The sequence below is a fragment of the Salmo trutta genome, chromosome 13 (assembly GCF_901001165.1).
Source record: "Salmo trutta chromosome 13, fSalTru1.1, whole genome shotgun sequence".
Lineage (NCBI taxonomy): Eukaryota > Metazoa > Chordata > Actinopteri > Salmoniformes > Salmonidae > Salmo > Salmo trutta.
Genome location: NC_042969.1, coordinates 79551342 through 79568020, shown reverse-complemented (window position 1 = coordinate 79568020; position 16679 = coordinate 79551342). Strand labels below are relative to the sequence as shown.

Sequence of the window (16679 nt, the reverse complement as noted above, 5' to 3'; positions counted from 1 at the left end):
AAAACAAAAAGTGTATCTGTGTTTGTATTTGTGTTCGTGTAGAGGCCTGCTGTGTTTAATAAATCTCTGAGATTATTGTCCAGACGCTGACAGAGCACCGAAGCCTTTCAGCCAGACAGAGACAGAGAGATGACTATAATAATGGTCTCAGGGTGTTTAACTACAGCGTTTACTACTGTAATATCATCCATTTACACTGGTAATATAATCCCAGAGCCGGCTGGAGATTGATTTCACACCTTAAGGAAATCACATTCAGCGGTAAAGAAAGAAACAGGAGGAAACATCTTGAAACAGGGGAGTTTATTTTCTGAGATTGTCCAATCAGAATGCTTTGTTTAATGTTGGACTGTTTTCCAGTTTGTGGCTAATGACGTGACCCTGTTCTACATTCTGACAGACGGGGTGGCTAAATCTGACTAAAATCATTCTAGGAGGTTATACAAATCTTCCCACATTGTAATTTATTACTTTTATCCAGAATATCTCTACTGCTCGCTAGGAGGTATAGGTTGATTCCGAAAACACTCCGGGCCAAACTGGCAGGGTAAACACACACACTAGCTAAACTCACACACACACACACACACACACACACCACATCTGTAGAGAGAGAGAGAGAGAGAAAACTCCCAGGAGTCAGCCCAGGGGCAGACACATGACACCCAGGTCAATGGTATCAGACACAGAGCTTCCTGTACATGCCTGAGTGCACATCCTTGTTTACATCTCTCACTCATTACATCAGCGATGCTGTTTATATAGAGACGTAAACACAACAACTAATAACACACATCAACAACATGGCTGGTCTCTTTTACAGCAACAACCTGGGGAATAGTTACAGGGGAGAGGAATGAACCAATAGGAAGCTGGGGATGATTAGGTGGCCATGATGGTATGAGGGCCAGATTGGGAATTTAGCCAGGACACCAGGGTTAACACCCCTACTCTAAGTGCCATGTGATCTTTAGTGACCACAGAGAGTCAGGACACCCGTTTTACATACCATCTGACAGACAGAACCCTATGCAGGGTAATGTCCTCATCACAGCTCTGGGGCATTGGGATTTGATCTTAAGGACAGAGGGCAGATGGCCCGCTACTGACCCGCCAACACCACTTCTAGCAGCATCTGGTCTTCCATCCAGGGACCGACCAGGACCGACCCTGCTTTGCTTCAGAGGCAAGCAAGCAGTGAGATGCAGAGTTGTATGCTGCTGGCTGATGACTTTGAGCTGGTCCAGTTGACTGTGAATTGTACCACATGAGGTTACAGTATCTAGTCTCCCTACGCAGACGAGTTGCCTCCCACAATGTATTCAGTGTTCCAGCATGCATGTCTGAAAGTAATAGAACGTCCATTTGGCATAGAGGAACAATTAAAAACACCTTCCTATTATTGAGTTATTCCCCACACCTAAATTCTTTGTCTTGCTCATTCACCCGCTGAATGGCACACATACACAATCCATGTCTCAATTGTCTCAAGGCTTAAAAATCCTTCTTTATCCTTCACCTTCATCTACACTGATTGAGGTGGATTTAACAGGTGACATCAATAAGGGATCATAGCTTACACAAACACGGGTCCCGTGTGGCTCAGTTGGTAGAGCATGGCCTTTGCAAGGCCAGGGTTGTGGGTTCGATTCCCACAGGGGACCAGTACGGGGGAAAAAAATGTAGGAAATGTATGCATTCACTACTGTAAGTCACTCTGGATAAGAGTGACTAAAAATGTAAAAAAAGCTTTCCCCTGGATCCACCTAGTTAGTCTGTCATGAAAAGAGCCAGTGTTCGTAATGTTTTGTACACTCAGTGTACATCACTGCTTACGTCACTGCCTCATCCGCTTCTTGCCCACATCCCCGGGACACAAAATAGTAGCTAGATGGAGATCACAGAGGTTATTTTTATTGAGTGTATTTCAAAAGTGTGTAGTTTGCATCAACTACCTTCACTAAAACCACTGTAAAGCTTTTGTCTGCAAACGTTACTTTCGAATCACGACATTCTGGCATGTCTGCTTCGTGATTTGTTGGGAGAGTTGTCTGTCTGAAGAAGACCCACCCAAAAAGTGCTAACACTGTTTGTTTTCATCACTGAAGTGACCTAAAGCGTTTGTCTTATCTACCAGAACCCTAGTCACTGCTGTTGCCTAGGGTCGGGTTTACGAGACTGCCGTATATCTCAGGGAGTTTTACAGTGTGGTTGTGTTTGGTTACAGTATATCTCAGGGAGTTTTACAGTGTGGTTGTGTTTGGTTACAGTACATCTCAGGGAGTTTTACAGTGTGGTTATGTTTGGTTACAGTATATCTCAGGGAGTTTTACAGTGTGGTTGTGTTTGGTTACAGTACATCTCAGGGAGTTTTACAGTGTGGTTGTGTTTGGTTACAGTACATCTCAGGGAGTTTTACAGTGTGGTTGTGTTTGGTTACAGTATATCTCAGGGAGTTTTACAGTGTGGTTGTGTTTGGTTACAGTATATCTCAAGGAGTTTTACAGTGTGGTTGTGTTTGGTTACAGTACATCTCAGGGAGTTTTACAGTGTGGTTGTGTTTGGTTACAGAACATCTCAGGGAGTTTTACAGTGTGGTTGTGTTTGGTTACAGTATATCTCATGGGGGTTTTACAGTGTCGTTGTGTTTGGTTACAGTATATCTCAAGGAGTTTTACAGTGTGGTTGTGTTTGGTTACAGTATATCTCAGGGAGTTTTACAGTGTGGTTGTGTTTGGTTACAGTATATCTCAGGGAGTTTTACAGTGTGATTGTGTTTGGTTACAGTATATCTCAGGGAGTTTTACAGTGTGGTTGTGTTTGGTTACAGTATATCTAAGAGAGTTTTACAGTGTGGTTGTGTTTGGTTACAGTATATCTCAGGGAGTTTTACAGTGTGGTTGTGTTTGGTTACAGTATATCTCAAGGAGTTTTACAGTGTGGTTGTGTTTGGTTACAGTACAGCCTCAGCAGGGTTTCAATGTTTAACCGTGACCATGTGTGGTCAAGTCTCAGGAGGGTTAGAGCTGGGGTGAAGGTGTGGTGTCAGAAAATTTAAGAGCGGTCTAGCTTGTTTAACCATGACCACTTAGGGTCGAGTCTCAGGGGAAATGGCTTCTTAGCAGAGCTCCACTGGGGAGCCAGAACTAGTGAATGGACAACACATGCACACGGACACGTATGTACACACACACACACACACACACACGTAGAGAGAGCATTTAGTCTCTGTGAATGAGTATCGTAGGGACCAGTGAGATGAGCAGCAGCAGAACAGGAACAGATTTCAGCCAAGCAGAAAGTCCAGGGAGAACTGTGTGTGTGTTTGAGGACTGACCTTCCAGATCACTGGGTCCACAGTGAATCAGTTTAGCTGCAGATAACAGGGACAGTGGAGTCAGTCTGACCCTCTCAAACCCACATCTTCCCCCCTCTCCCCAGACATATTTCCTGCTGTCATGTTGAGGTACTTTCTGCAGTGGCGGTGGGCATGGGGTGGGCAGAAGGGTCGTAGATCTGTTAAGAGGGGGCCTATGTAGGGTGTGGCCAGGGTTTGCTTGGGGTGGTCTTAGCTGGTTGGGGTGTGGCTGGTGATGCTGTGGTCTGCGGGAAGGTCCTCTTGGAGTGGGATCTCTCGGTGCAGGTCCTTCAGAAGGGGGTCTTGCAGGTCGTGTCGTTGGTCCGGCGTTGCTCCAGTGTGAGGTGCTGGGGCTACGGTTGAGTGTGACGTCCTTCAAGGTCCTGGCAAAAGTTGGGATTGCTGCCTTGTAGAGGTGGACCTGGTCATAAAGGCTGTCCAAGTCCAGGGTGAAGTAGTGGGACAGGTAGAGGCACAGTCTCGCGAAATGGTTTTGAGGAAGTCTCGTAAAATGCTCAATGTATGGTGTCAAGGTCAAAGTCTTTCCTCTGTCTCCCTCCTCTACCCCCCTTTTCGCTCCCCTGTCTGTGAATTCCCCTTTACAGACCCCCGTCCCCTCTCACACTTCTCCCTGCCCTCCTTCTCCCCCCCGGCCCTCACTCCTTCCCCAACTTTCCCCACCCAGGCCTCAGTCCATCCCCCTCCCTGCCCTACCCCCTCGCCCCTGCCGTCTATAACAGCCTGTGTATCTCATTAGTCAGCTGGCCAGCTCAGTCACTCTTCCCTCCCTGGCCTCTTTGCCAGCTGACTGACTAACTAATTTACTAACTAATTTACTGACTGCAGCACTTTGATTGGAGCCAGCAACAGCAGCAACAACAACAGCATGGAGACAAACAGTCTATTAGGCCTCTCCTGCTTTTCCTCTTTCTCACTCTCTCCTTTTCTCCTTCCTTCCCTCCCTCCTCATTCTGTTCCCTGTCTTTATTTATCCCTGGTGCTAGTCTTTTTCCTTCATTCTCTTTGCTGCTTGCTCACCCTCTGCACACATTCTCTCCCTTAGCAGCCTTCATATTAACCTCATCCACCCACCTCATCCCTCACTCCCTCACCCAGAAAGAGACACGGACAGGGAGAGGGGATATGCGTATAGAGAGGAGAGTGTGCGTTCTGAGCTTGCTCCAAGGGTCAGGGTTTGGACGATTTATCACCCACTCAGAGAGCAAGAGAGAGAGAATTGAATTGAGAGAGATCAGAGACAGAGAGACAGAGAGAGAGAGATGGGAGAGAGACAGACAGAGATGAGAGAGAGAGACAGGAGAGAGAGAGACAGAGAGGAGAAAGTATGAGATTAAAATGGGCAAAAAACACAAACATTTCTTTCCACAGGGCTGGGGGATGAGACAGGGATGCAGCTTTAACCCCACCCTCTTCAACATATATACGAATTGGCGAGGGCACTAGAACAGTCTGCAGCACCCAGCCTCACCCTACTAGAATCTATAGTGACATGTCTACTGTTTGCTGATGATCCAGTGCTTCTGTCCCCAACCAAGGAGGGCCTACAGCAGCACCTAGATCTTCTGCACAGATTCTGTCAGACCTGGGCCTTGACAGTAAATCCCAGTAAAACAAAATAATGCTGTTCTAAAAAGGTCCAGTTGCCCAGGACCACGAATACAACTTCCATCTAGACACTAGAGCACACAAAAAACTATACATACCTCGGCCTAAACATCAGCGCCACAGGTAACTTCCACAAAGCTGTAAACGAGCTGGGAGACAAGGCAAGAAGGGTAATCTATGCCATCAAAAGGAACATAAAATTTGACATACCAATTAGGATCTGGCAAAAAATACTTGAATCAGTTATAGAACCCATTGCCTTTTATGGTTGTAAGGTCTGGGGTCCGCTCATCAAACAAGAATTCACACAATGGGACAAACACCAAATTGAGTCTCTGCGTGCAGAACTCTGCAAAATAATTCCTCTGTGTACAACATAAAACACCAAATAATGCATGCAGAGCAGAATTAGGCAGATACCCGATAATTATTATCAAAATCCAGAAAAGAGACGTAAATTCTACATCCACCTAAAAGGAAGTTATTCCCAAGCCTTCCATAACAAAGTCATCACCTACAGAGAGATGAACCTGGAGAAGAGTCCCCTAAACAAGCTGGTCCTGGGGCTCTGTTCACATACACAAACAGACCCCACAGAGCCCCAGGACAGCAACAATTAGATCCAACCAAATCATGAGAAAACCAAAAGATAATTACTTGACACATTGGAAAGAATTTACAAAAAAAACAGAGCAAACTACAATGCTATTTGGCCATCAACAGAGAGTACACAGTGGCAGAATACCTGACCACCGTGACTGACCCAAAATTAAGGAAATCTTTGACTATGTACAGACTCAGTGAATATACAGTGGTTCTTCCTTTAAAAGTTATGCCGCGACCATTTGTGGTAGATGGTGGCAGATTGTAGTAAATTGCGTCTGTCTGGTAACAATGGCTGACATTTAAATAATGTGCCATAGAATTCTGTGGTACCCCGCAAGCTGTGTTGCGGTACGCCGCAACTTTTAAATGAAAAAACACTGTAGCCTTGCAATTGAGGAAGGCCGCCGAAGGCAGACCTGGCTCTCAAGAGAAGACAGGCTATGTGCACACTGCCAACAAAATGAGATGGAAACTGAGCTGTACTTCCTTACCTGTGAAGAACAAACACCATTGTAAATACAACCCATATTTATGTTTATTTTTTTCTACCTTTTGTACTTTAACTATTTGCACATCATTACAACACGGTATATAGATGTGTAATTTGAAATGTCTTTATTATTTTGGAACTTTTGTAAGTGTAATGTTTGCTGTTCATTTTGTATTGTTTATTTCACTGTGTTTAGTATCTATTTCACTTGCTTTGGCAATGTAAACATATGTTTCCCATGCCAATAAAGACCTTAAATTGAAATTGAAATTGACAGAAGAAAGACAGAGAGGAGAGAGGGAGAGAGGGAGAGAGCAAGAGGAGGAGAGAGCGAGAGAGAGAGACAGGAGAGAGAGAGAGAGAGAGGGAGAGACAGGAGTGAGAGGGAGGGAGGGAGAGACAGGAGTGAGAGTGGTGAGAGAGAGAGCCGTTCAGATAGTGTCTTTCACTTTCCTCCCCCCTCTCTCTTTGCTTCCCCCTCTCTCACTCTCTCTTTGCTTCCCCCTCTCTCACTCTCTCTTTGCTTCCCCCCTCTCTCACTCTCTCTTTGCTTCCCCCTCTCTCACTCTCTCTTTCCTTCCCCCTCTCTCACTCTCTCTTTGCGTCCCCCTCTCCCTCTCTCTATCCTGCCTGCCTCCCTCCCTTCCTCTCTGTCACTGTGATGAATGGCTAGCATTGGCTGTGTCTGTGTGTGATGAATGGCTGTAGCTTGGGTTGTGTGTGGACAGGCGGGCCTATAGGGTCTTGGCTGCAGTTAGCAGTGTTTAAAGATGACTGGAGAACAGAGGGTTGCTGTCACACACACACACACACACACACACACACACACACACACACACACACACACACACACACACACACACACACACACACACACACACACACACACACACACACACACGTGTGTTCAGACCTGTTCCATGTAGAGGAAGGTGCTTCTATGTAAAATACACTACACACATCTGGAAATGCACTACCACACACAGTCACATATAGACACACAGTTACAGTCACAGTCACATACACACAGTCACGTAAACACACAGTCACATAGACACACAGTCACATAGACACACAGTCACATAGACACACAGTCACATAGACACACAGTCACATAGACACACAGTCACACAGACACACAGTCATATAGACAGACACACAGTCATATAGACAGACACACAGTCACATAGACAGACACACAGTCATAGACACACAGTCACACAGACACATAGTCACATAGACACAGTCAGTCACACAGACACACAGTCAGTCACACAGACACACAGTCAGTCACACAGACACACAGTCAGTCACACAGACACACAGTCACACAGACACATAGACACATAGACACACAAAAAATACATACTGTTTATAGATTCACTTCAGGAGCCATTAGGAGTGATTATCACCAATTATTTCTTCTGATTGACAAACATTCAGAGTGTGTGTGTGTCTTTGTGTGTGAGTGTGCATGCCTGCTTGTGTGTGTGTGAGAGAGAGAGAGTGTGTGCGTGCGTGTGTGTGTGTGTGTGTGTGTGTGAGAGAGAGTATGTGCGCACACGTGCGTGTGTGTGTGTGAGTCATCCTCTGCTCCTCTGGTACAAGTGTCTGAAGAGCTTTTCTACGAAAAGACATCAAACCAAAGAGAGAGAGAGGAGGGGAGGACATTATCTGTGTCTCTTTTTTCTCTCTCCCTCTATCTTTCCTCCCTCTGTTTCTACCGCTCTTTCCCATGGGACATGAACTGTACCTGACAGTAACGGTTACCCGGCAACAGTTTCCGTCAGTAACAATAACTGCTGACCTTCTCCAATGTGATGTGAACTCCAGTGTGTCAGTCGTCATTATACACCCACACACTTTAGTAGTAGACATCACTCTGCTTTGCACTACATACAACTCATCTCCAGTTATACTTCCAGGTGTTGCCACAGTCTCTTTTTTCCCTTCATTTTACTAGGCAAGTCAGTTACGAACAAATTCTTATTTACAATGACGGCCTACACCAGCCAAACCCGGACGACGGTGGACCAATTGTGCACCGCCCTATGGCACTCCCAATCACGACCGGTTGTGATACAGCCTGGTTTGAATCCAGGCCGTGTCTGTAGTGACACCTCTTGCACTGAGATGCAGTTAGACCGCTGCGCCACTCGGGAGACCTCTCTGTGGGTTGTTGTTGTTGTCTGGGGGTCATCTGATGATTAGAGGACCTACGGGAGCATGTCTGTAGACAGGTGGAGTCTTCAGTCTCAGGGTAGATCATAACAGGTGGTTAGATGTGACTGGGAAGATGTAACACGGTTTATGTGACTGAGATGGATATAGGTGTATCATGTACCAACCTGCTCTGGGATGTTAAACAACTTAAAGAATACACCAATATTACCACTTTCCCATAAAGGCTAGTTTATATACTGGTGAAGTAGGCTGGAATAGACATGCTGGTTATATGAACACAGTCTCTTATACATACCAACCCAGTGGGTTGGATGTCTCAGGGGTATATGTGTTCCTGTGTGTGTGACAGAGAGAGAGAGAAGGAGGGAAAGGGGGAAATAGAAGGAGGGGGAGGAAGAGCAGGTGCAGAGGGGAGCAGAGAGCTGTAATCAAAGAGAAGAAAGGATTGAGGGAAGAGTGTGGCGTTTTTCCCAATAGCTTTTTTCTTTAGCTGGCGGTGGCCTGTCCCTGAACGGATGCACTTTGACCTCAGCGCAGTGTAGTGCAGTGTGGGTAAGAAAGCCTAGATGGCAGGAGTTGGCTGGTCATTAAGGCAGCTGTGTTTGTGTGTGGGAGAGAGCGAGAGAGATAGAGAGAGAGGGAGAGACAAGAGACAGCGAGAGCGACAGAGAGAGAGAGAGAGAGAGAGAGACAGAGAGAGACATAGAGAGCGGGGAGGTGGAGAGAGAGAGACCGAGAGAGACATAGAGAGCGGGGAGGTGGAGAGAGAGAGAGACAGAGAGAGACATAAAGAGCGGGGAGGTGGAGAGAGAGAGTGTGCAGTTAAAATTGGCAAAAACACATTTCTTTCCACAGGGGCATGGGGTGAGACAGGGATGCAGCTTGAGCCCCACCCTCTTCAACATATATACGAATTGGCGAGGGCACTAGAACAGTCTGCAGCACCCAGCCTCAACCCACTAGAATCTGAAGTCAAATATCTACTGTTTGCTGAGGATTTTTTTATTTAACCAGGCAAGTCAGTTAAGAACAAATTCTTACTTACAATGGCGGCCTACCCCAGACAACACTGGGCCAATAGTGCGCCACCCTATGTGACTCCCAATCACGGCCAGATGTGATGCAGCCTGGATTCTAATCAGGGACTGCAGTGACACCTCTTGCACTGAGATGCAGTGTCTTACACCGCTGTTCCATTCTGGAGCCAGAGTGGTGCTTCTGTCCCAAGCCATGGAGGGCCTATAGCCAGTGGTGTAGAGTAGTTAAGTAAAAATACTTGAACGTATCTCTACTTTACTTTTAATATTTTTGACAACTTTTACTTCACTACATTCCTAAAGAAAATAATGTACTCCATACATTTTCCCTGACACCCAAAAGTACTTGTTACATTTAGAATGCTTAGCAGGACAGAGCATGGTCCAATTCACACACTTATCAAGAGGACATCCCTGCTCAACCCTACTGCCTCTGATCTGGCAGACTCACTAAACACAAATGCTTTGTTTGTTAATGATGTCTGAGTGCTGGAGTGTGCCCCTGGCTATCCGTAAAAAAAGTGCCTATTGGTTTGCTTAATATACAAGCATTTCGATACACTCGCATTTGCTAACCATGTGTATGTGACCAATAAATTTGATTTTGATTTAATTAGAAATTATTCATACTTTTACTTTTGAAACTTGAGTACATTTTTGCAATTCCATTTACTTTTGATACTTAAGCATATTTAAAACCAAATACTTTTAAACTTTTACTCAAGTAATAATTTACTGGGTGACTTGAGTCATTTTCTAATAAGGTATCTTTACTTTTACTCAAGAATGACAAATGAGTACTTTTTACACCACTGCAGCACCTAGATCTTCTGCACAGATACTGTCAGACCTGGGCCCTGACAGTAAATCTTAGTAAGACAAAAATAATGGTGTTCGAAAAAAGGTCCAGTTGCCAGGACCACAAATACAAATTCCATCTAGACATCGTTGCCCTAGAGCACACAAAAAACAATACATTCCTCAGCCTAAACATCAGCGCCACAGGTAACTTCCACAAAGCTGTGAACGAGCTGAGAGACAAGGCAAGAAGGGTATTCTATGCTGTCAAAAGGAACATAAAATTCGACAAACCAATTAGGATCTGGCTAAAAATACTTGAATAAGTTATTGAACCCATTGCCCTTTGTGGTCTGGGGTCTGCTCACCAACCAAGAATTCACAAAATGGAACAAACACCAAATTGAGACTCTGCATGCAGAATTCTGCAATAATGTCCTGTGTACAACATAAAACACCAAATAATGCATGTAAAGCAGAATTAGGCAGATACCTGCTAATTATCGGCAGGTAGCCTGGCGGGTCGGAGTGTTGGGCCAGTAACTGAAAGGTTGCAGGATCAAATCCCTGAGCTGACAAGGTAAAAATCTGATGTCCCTGAGCAAGGCAGTCAACCCACTGTTCCCCAGACACTGATGATGTGGATGTTGTAACCCCTCTGGCTAGGTATCCCCCTTTCCTTTATCCAAATCCAGAAAAGAGCCGTTACATTCTACAACCACCTAAAAGGAAGCGATTCCCAAACCTTCCATAACAAAGCCATCACCTACGGAGAGATGAAGCTGGAAAAGAGTCCCCTAAGCAAGCTGGTCCTGGGGCTCTGTTCACAAACACAAACAGACCCCACAGAGCCCCAGGACAGCAACACAATTAGACCCAACCAAATCAGGAGAAAACAAAAAGATGATTCTTTCCAATGTGTCAGGTAACTAACAAAAGAACTGAGCAAACTGGAATGCTATTTGGGCCAAAACAGAGAGTACACAGTGGCAGAATACCTGACCACTGTGACAGAAAATTAAGGAATGCTTTGACTATGTGTAACCGGTGTGAAATGGCTAGCTAGTTAGCGGGGTGCGTGCTAATAGCGTTTCAATCGGTGAAGTCACTCGCTCTGAGACCTTGAAGTAGTTGTTCCTCTTGCTCTGCAAGGGCCGTGGCTTTTGTGGAGCGATGGGTAACGATGCGTCGAGGGTGGCTGTTGTCGATGTGTGCGGAGGGTCCCTGGTTCAAGCCCAGGTAGGGACGAGGAAAGGGACGGAAGCTATACTGTTACATTGATGCTGTTGACCCGGATCACTGGTTGCTGCAGAAAAGGAGAAGGTCAAAAGGGGGGTGAGTGTAACCGATGTGAAATGGCTAGCTAGTTAGCGGGGTGTGCGCTAATAGCGCTTCAATCGGTGACGTCACTCACTCTGAGACCTTGAAGTAGTTGTTCCCCTTGTGTAATGTTTACTGTTCATTTTATATTGTTTATTTCACTTGTGTTTATCTATTTCATTTGCTTCGACAATGTAAACATATGTTTCCCATGCCAATAAAGCCCTTTGAATTGAATTGAGAGAGAGATTGAACTTTACCAAACACACACACAGCTGTGGGTCCATTTAAGGACCTTTTTACACTCCCGCCTCTCCTCTCATCCTCTCTTTTACCCTGCAGGACAGCCCTGTCACTCACAGGAACAGGTGTGAGTGCCGCCGGGAGATGGAGAAATAGAGCGGGGGAAGAGACACTTTCTTTTCCATCCCCTTCTGAGTTCTCCTTGGCAGGGTTCTCCACTCCATGGCACAGCGCCTCTGGTTTTAGGACTCTTCCTCTCCTCTCTCTTTTTTTCTCCCTCTCCTCCTCTCAGTTTGAGTTATAGCAGAGAGGTTGAGGGAGAGGGTGTAGGAGTAGGAGTGGGAGCGGGAGCGGGAGCTGAATGAAGTCCGTCTGTCTATTCACTCTTCATCACCTATCATTTATCCCTTTAACGCCGACACAAAGCTTTAATCCATACCATTATCACATTACTGATCATCATAATCACAATCAGCCTTTTATTTATAAACCATATCTTCTAAAGCCACGGACCCAATTATCCTACAATCTATCTGCTTATTAAATGACAAAATAGAAAATCTATGCTGCGACCTCTTCCTGTGCCAGGGTGCATCGATCCCCTATTCAGGCGGCCATTTTAAATGAGTGACTAATAAGAGCTGATATCTTGTTGTCAAACACGCACATCTGGGCCTGCTTATCGTGTCAGACAACAGCTCCACTGCACGGGATGGATTGAGGGATGGATGAATGGGTGGATTGATTGATTTATATAATGTTTATGTACACAATAAACGTTGCCTTCTCATATTTCCCTGATCTTATATCCCTTAATTGGATATTTTCTTTCTGTATGGCAGCCATACAGAAAAGGGAGAGAGACAGGAGAAGAGAGAAAGGGAGAGAGAGAAAGGGAATGGGGAAGTAGAGAGAGAAGGAGAAAGAGAGAGTAAGGAAGAAGGAAAGGGGGAAGAGAGAGGGAGGAGATGGAAAAAGAGAGTGACAGAAGTGGTAAGGAAGGAGATAAAGAGAGGGAGAGAGTGGTTGAGACTGTAACAGTCTCTGTGGGCCCATTCTCCTGCAGTGGTTTTTCTGTGGTGATGATGCACCATACTGTTCCTTCTCTCCCCTCGTTAATATTTTAAGAAAGAAGCTAAGTAGACATTTTATTATGACACCTATCTGTGGCACCTCTCCACAGGAAATATAGCCTAGATCAGAGAGCGAGCGAGAGAGCGAGAGAGACGTTTGACTTTTAGTCTCTCTTTAATGAAACATTTTCATTTCATTAAAACCTCCCCACCCTCACCCCCTCTTAAAACAAAACACCAAAATATATCCTGTACTGCAGTACTGTATACATTTACCATACTCACCTTGCACACTCACCTTGCCCTCTACACCAGAATACAAAACACCACTTCTACAACCATATATCTAACCCATCTTCCCCAGCTGTACAGACAGCCTACCCAACACACCATATCTCCTGAAACATCTCCACACTTAATCATTTTATAGAACTCAAATTCCACACTAAGGTGCACTGAGACCATCCCATTAAATAATAGTAAAGGGTCTGTTATCCCCCCACCTTTGACCCTGTTCCTCCTTGTTAGCTAAATAGCCAACTTTGCCTGAGCAAACAGAATACTCAAAACACATTTGACCTTCTCCTTATTTGAATACCTGTACCCCATTATAAACATCCCAACAGTAAAACCCTTTTAACCTGGCGCACACAGGAAACACATGAATCACAGTTTCTCTCATAACACAGAAAGGACACTCCTGCCCGACTCCCGGTTCAACCCGTGCCAACCAGCTGTTAGTGGCCAGGGCTCCATGTAGAACCCTCCACTGGAGATCCCCTGACCTCTTCGGTACTGGGAGTTTGTAGAGCCCCTCCATCTAAAACCCACCACACTCTCCGCCCCACATACCCCCTGCCACTGATGTGCCTTCACTCCTGTTAGGCTCCTAATGTTCCTTACAGGTTAATGCAGAGGTTGTAGAGGGCTTTACCTCCCACCCCTTCAAACTCCCCCAGGCTCAGAGTGTTAAAATTTAACAAGTCCTCCAGACTCCCTTGCCGGTAGCCAGTCTCTGCAGTTGGGGAAACATTGGTGGCCCCTCCCCCTTTGGCCGCTCAAACACCCCCTCTTACCGACTCAGACCGTGCCTCCTGGACCTCCTCCAGGAATCTCTCCAGCAGCCTAAGATACGTTATTCCTGTTTGTTGTGCCAGGACTTCCGGGGTTTTCCACCCCTCGCAGGTCACCCAGCCTTAGTAAACCCACTGCCATCAGTCGACTCTGCAGGGTGGCTGACTGAACCGATCTCAAAGGGATGGCTGGGTTGTGGAAGATAGGCTCCTCCCACACCCACAGCCCAGGCTCCACACGCCCTTCTCGTGCGGGCCTTAATAGCTGCCAGGCCCTCAGGACCGCAGAGTAAAAGTCTGAGAGACCTGCTGTACTCAGTCTCTCCAGCTTCATGAGGAACAGCTGCCGGTCCAACCCTAATCTGCCAGCTCTCCTCAGCAGCATGCATGCTGGTTCCCTCCAGTCGACATCAATATTGTACAGCAGTCTCTGCGCCCTGCCACCCTGCTCTACAGTTCATGCACAACACTGCCGCCCTCAGCCAGTGATGGCCCGACCAGAAAATAATCCACCAACCTGCGTTGCAGGTCTGCGAGCAGACTGGCTTAGGGGGTTAAGGCCAGACAGTTTATGCCACAGAGAAGATGCCACCAGGTTGTTGATTATCAGCACCCTCCCTCTATATGACACTTGGGACAGGAGACACCTCCACCTGGCCAGTCTTGACACCACTGCCTGTGCCAGCCCCTCCCAGTTCTTCCTGACCCACCTCTCCAAGCCCAGGTACACCCCAAAATGTTAAACCCTTCACAACCCCACTGCAAACCCCCTGGAAGCAGGGGGAGGGGCGCTATCCCTCCGTGCCCCACATAACAGAGCTTTGCTCTTGCCCCAGTTCACCTTAGCTGACGAAGCTCCCTCGAACACCTTCAGACTCTTCTCTAGTGCCTGCATATCCTGCCCATCCCTGAGCATCACAAAAACGTCATCAGCATTCGCCGACACCTGTCAACACACCCATGCCTGTCCAGCACACTCCCTGCAGTCTTCTGCGTAGCAGGCCCAAAAAAGGCTCAATGACTAGTTTTTATAACTGCCCAAATAGAGGGCATCCTTGTCTAATGCCCCGCCTCACCCAGACTGGCCTACTGAGCCCTCCTCCCACCTTGACCATACATGACGCTCCAGCATACAACATCCTCACACAGGCCAAAAACATTTCCCCAAACATCACATTAAACAGACACTCATGGTCCACTCTACCAAAAGCCTTCTCTTGATCTTGATGGACCATTCCAAAGTTCATATTAGAACCTCTTAACAAGTCCAACATGTCCCTGATTAAGAACAAGATGTCCGTGATTGAGCGTCCCGGTACACAATATGTCTGTTCCTTGTGTACTATAGAGTCCAGATGGGTATTCAGTCTGTTAGAGAGGACCTTGGCAAATATCTTGTACAGAGCAATGCCACAGGCCTCCAGTTCTTAAGTTTACACAAGTCCCCTTTTTTGGGCAGGAGAGTCAGAGCCGCCTGACGGAAGCTCATCTGCAACTCTCCTACCCCGATGCATTCATGCAACACGCAAAAGAAGTCCGGTCCAATTTTTCGCAGAATGTTTTATAAAACTCCACTGGGTCCATCGACCCCCGGTGCATGGCCAGGGGGGGACATCTGGGTTACGGCCTCTGCCAGTTCATGGGACAACAGGGGAATGTCCATTTCATCCCTCTGTGCCAGAGAGAGCTTAGGGAGTCCTGCGAACAAGACCTGAGCACACACAGGATCACACAGTTCTGCCCTACACAACTCAGTATAAAACTCCACAGTCCGCTCCCGCATCTCCCCCACCACAGAGGTCACCCGCCCATCAGACAACTGTAGACAATGCATACCCTTGGCTTCACCGCTCTGTCTTTCCAAACCAAAGAAGGAGGACCTGGGAGCTTCCATCTCCTTGAGCATGGAGAACCTAGCTCTTACAAGTGCTCCCTTTGCTATAACCTGGAAAAACTGCCTAGGTCCCTACATAACTTAGTTTAATTAGCCTGGAGGCTTACAGTGGCTTTCAAAAGTATTCACCGACTTAGTATTTTTCCTATTTGTTGCCTTACAACCTGGAATTAAAATGGATTTTCATTTGAGTTACACAAAATACCTACCACTTTGAAAATGCAAAACATGTTTTATTGTTAAACAAACAAGAAATAAGACAAAATAACAGAACTTGAGCGTGCGTAACTATTCACCCTCCAATGTCAATACGTTGTAGAGCCACCTTTTGCAGCAATTATAGCTGCAAGTCTCTTGGGGTATGTCTCTATAAGCTTGGCACATCTAGCCACTGGGATTTTGCCCATTCTTCAAGGCAAAACTGCTCCAGCTCCTTCAAGTTGGATGGTTCCGCTGGTGTACAGCAATCTTTAAGTCATAACACAGATTCTCAATTGGATTGAGGTCTGGGCTTTGACTAGGCCATTCCAAGACATTTAAATGTTTCTCCTTAAACCACTCGGGTGTTGCTTTAGCAATACGCTTAGGGTCATTGTCCTGCTGGAAGGTGAACCTCCATCCCAGTCTCAAATCTCTGGAAGACTGAAACAAGTTTCCCTTAGGAATTTCCCTGTATTTAGCTCCATCCATCATTCCTTCAATTCTGACCAGTTTCCCAGTCCCTGCCAATGAAAAACATCCCCACAGCATGATGCTGCTACCACCATGTTTCACTGTGGGGATGCTGTCCTCAGGGGTGATGAGAGGTTGGGTTTGTGCCAGACACAACATTTTCCTTGATGGCCAAAAAGCTCAATTTTAGTCTCATCTGACCAGAGTACCTTCTTCCATATGTTTCTGGAGTCTCTCACATGCTTTTTGGGGAGCACCAAATGTGTTCTTATTTTTTTCTTAAAGCAATGGCTTTTTTCTGGCCA

The 16679-nt window shown here is 46.2% G+C and overlaps 1 protein-coding gene and 1 non-coding gene across 7 annotated transcripts in view; both read left to right on the top strand.

Moving 5' to 3' along the window:
- LOC115206576 (glutamate receptor 4) overlaps positions 1–16679 on the top strand; it is a 142519-nt gene that overhangs the window by 36436 nt on the left and 89404 nt on the right. The gene's annotated exons all lie outside the window — the stretch shown is intronic.
- trnaa-ugc (transfer RNA alanine (anticodon UGC)) lies at positions 1591–1664 on the top strand. The gene has a single exon. It is a non-coding gene; the product is annotated as a tRNA-Ala (tRNA).